The sequence below is a fragment of the Arachis ipaensis genome, chromosome B08, assembly GCF_000816755.2.
Source record: "Arachis ipaensis cultivar K30076 chromosome B08, Araip1.1, whole genome shotgun sequence".
Taxonomy (NCBI): Eukaryota; Viridiplantae; Streptophyta; class Magnoliopsida; order Fabales; family Fabaceae; genus Arachis; species Arachis ipaensis.
Genome location: NC_029792.2, coordinates 75217039 through 75220273, shown reverse-complemented (window position 1 = coordinate 75220273; position 3235 = coordinate 75217039). Strand labels below are relative to the sequence as shown.

General features: G+C 38.5%; 1 long non-coding RNA gene across 1 annotated transcript; it reads left to right on the top strand.

The window, feature by feature from the left end:
• LOC107611137 lies at positions 1532–2376 on the top strand. The gene is made up of 4 exons (XR_002351706.1): positions 1532–1569; positions 1857–2044; positions 2139–2236; positions 2342–2376. It is a non-coding gene; the product is annotated as an uncharacterized LOC107611137 (long non-coding RNA).

The window sequence follows — 3235 nt, the reverse complement described above, 5'->3', positions numbered from 1 at the left end:
TAAAAATCACATTTCTGGACTTTACTATGAGTTTGTGTGTTTTTCTGGGATTTCAGGTAATTTCTGGCTGAAATTGAGGGACCTGAGCAAAAGTCTGATTCAGAGGCTGAAAAAGGACTGCAGATGCTGTTGGATTCTGACCTCCCTACACTCGAAATGGATTTTCTAGAGCTACAGAAGCCCAATTGGTGGCTCTCAATTGTTTTGGAAAGTAGACATCCAGGGCTTTCCAGTAATATATAATAGTCCATACTTTGCTCAAAGATAAACGACGTAAACTGGCGTTATCCATTATGGCGTTAAACGCCAGAAACAGGTTACAAGTTGGAGTTAAATGCCCAAACCAAGTTACAACCTAGCGTTCAACTCTAGAAACAGCCTAGGCACGTGTAAAGCTCAAGTCTCAGTCCCAACACACACCAAGTGGGCCCTGGAAGTGGATTTCTGCACTATCTATCGTAGTTTACTCATTTTCTATAAACCTAGGTTACTAAGTTAGTATTTAAACAACTTTTAGAGATTTATTTTGTATCTCATGACATTTTCACGTTTTACATTGTATCTCAACGGCATGAGTCTCTAAACTCCATGATTGGGGGTGAGGAGCTCTGCTGTGTCTCGATGAATTAATGCAATTACTTCTGTTTTCTATTCAAACACACTTGTCTCTATTCTAAGATATTCACTCACACTTAACCATGATGAATGTGATGATCCGTGACACTCATCACCATCCTCAACCCATGAACGCGTGCCTGACAACCACTTCCGTTCTACCTTAGATTGAGTGTGTATCTCTTTGATTCCTGGTTCACGTATTTGATTGCATCTCCTGACAACAGAGCATTCGAATTCGTGAGATCAGAGTCTTCGTGGTATAGGCTAGAATTATTGGCGGCCATTCCTGAGATCTGAAAATTCTAAACCTTATCTGTGATATTCCGAGTAGGATCTGGGATGGGATGACTGTGACGAGCTTCAAACTCACGAGTTTTGGGCGTAGTGACAGACGCAAAAGGATCAATGGATCCTATTCCAACATGAGTGAGAACCGACAGATGAGTAGCCGTGCGGTGACAGTGCATTTGGACCATTTTCACTGAGAGGACGGATGGTAGCCATTGACACCGGTGATCCACCAACATACAGCTTGCCATGGAATGGAAGGAGTCTTGCGTGCGTGAAGAAGAAGACAGTAGGAAAGCGGAGATTCAGAAGACAGAGCATCTCCAAAACCTCAATCTGTTCTCCATTACTGCACAACAAGTAACCTTTATTTCATGTTATTTAGTTTTCATAAACAAAAGTAATTTTTATCATTAATCTCCTGACTAAGATTTACAAGATAACCATAGATTGCTTCAAGCCGACATTCTTCGTGGGATCGACCCTTACTCACGTAAGGTATTACTTGGATGACCCAGTGCACTTGCTAGTTAGTTGTGCGGAGTTGTGAAAAGTGTGAATCACAATTTCGTGCACCACTATGTAGATCAAACTTTCTATTTCTAGCAGGGATTTTCACTTGACTATCATTGTTAGGCACTCGTGGCACTATGCCGGGACAAGGTTTGTACTTTTCCAATCCTTTATATGAGTTTGTCACATGATAAAGCTACATTCTGTTTCAATTCTTTACACTTGCAGTCATTGAAGATATACATCTGCTTCTGTTTACATTTTAATTTTTCTAATTGAGGTTTTTTTTACTGGTTTCTACCAAGTACTTCAATCCATGAAATGCATGTAAACGGGTGATTTATCACCCAGAAACTTGGCATTTTCCTGCAAATTTTGGCATTTTTATCTTACTTATTTCTTCACATTTTCCTTGCTTGTTGTATCTTGTGATGCAGATATCTGAAACGAGGAGTGAATGAAAAGGGAAGAGTAGCTAATGATGTTGAGACAGAGCAGATAGTCTTTGCAGATGCTCGTGATGGAAGCCCGATGAAAATAAGTTCCGTGGTGCAGATCCGAGATTCAATCCCTCTATTCTGGTCTCAAGAAGCCTTTCCATTGAACAAAAAACCTGACATTATATGTATGATATGGAAGCAACTATTCTTTGCTTGTTATGGCTTGCTTGTTGTGTAATTTTTTCTGGGAGCTTTTTTGCTTCTTTTTTCTTTTTCTAGTATCAAAGAAGGACAACACCTTTGAAGCCACAAGGCTTCATTTTGAAAATCTTGTTAAGAGATATGGAAATCCAATTATCATATTGAACTTGATTAAGGTAGGCAGTTTCCCATTTCTAATGAACAATTAGGAATATTGAATTTCTCGGTTGTGTCTAACCTCTAAACTAGAATGTTTTCTGATTTTCATTTTTTTGTTCAAGACACATGAGAAGAAACCACGAGAAACTATTCTTTGAGCTGAGTTTGCTAATGCTGTTAGGTCTATAAACAAAAATATGAAAGGGGAAAATCATCTGAGGTTCCTCCATTGGGTTTTTCATCGACACTCAAGACGGTAACTTGCTCTTCCCTCCAACCGTTTCAGTTTTTTATTCTTGGGTATTATTTTGACTTTATTGGATCAATTACTTCAGCAGCAAAGCTACTAATGTGTTGACCCAACTAGGGAAAGGGGCTGCATATGCGTTGAAGCTGACTGGTGTCTTCTACTGTTCCCTGACACCAAACTTGACACCAGAGGGACTGTTCCAATATTCCTTCACACGGTATGTTCTATAACAGCACTTTGGATGCTGTTTGCTGATGTATTTTCCCATTGAATTACTTTTTATATATTTTGATAATTTATTAGATGATCTTTTTATTAAGCAATAACCAGGAATTTTTCTGCTTGTCTCTACAGCAATTAATAATTGCTTTTTGTTTGAAGCACTAGTTAATAATTTTATTGGTGATTTTATTTAATATAATGCATGAATAAGAATTCCATTGGTAACTCTTTGACAAAATAAGCTAGCATGGACAAGGATGTTGATAGGGGAGCAGAAGTTAATAATTGTTACTATAGTGGTGATGAGAACAAAGAGTACAGTGTCAGACCCGAGATGCTTCAAGCTGGGGTCTTAAGAACAAATTGCATAGACTGCTTGGATCGTACTAATGTTGCTCAATATGCTTATGGACTAACTGCACTTGGACGCCAGCTGTAAGTTTTAGAATTCAGTGAATCCCCATATATTGATCTTGATAACTCTTTGGAGAAGGAATTAATGGCAGTCTATGAGTCCATGGGTGACACATTAGCTTTTCAATAT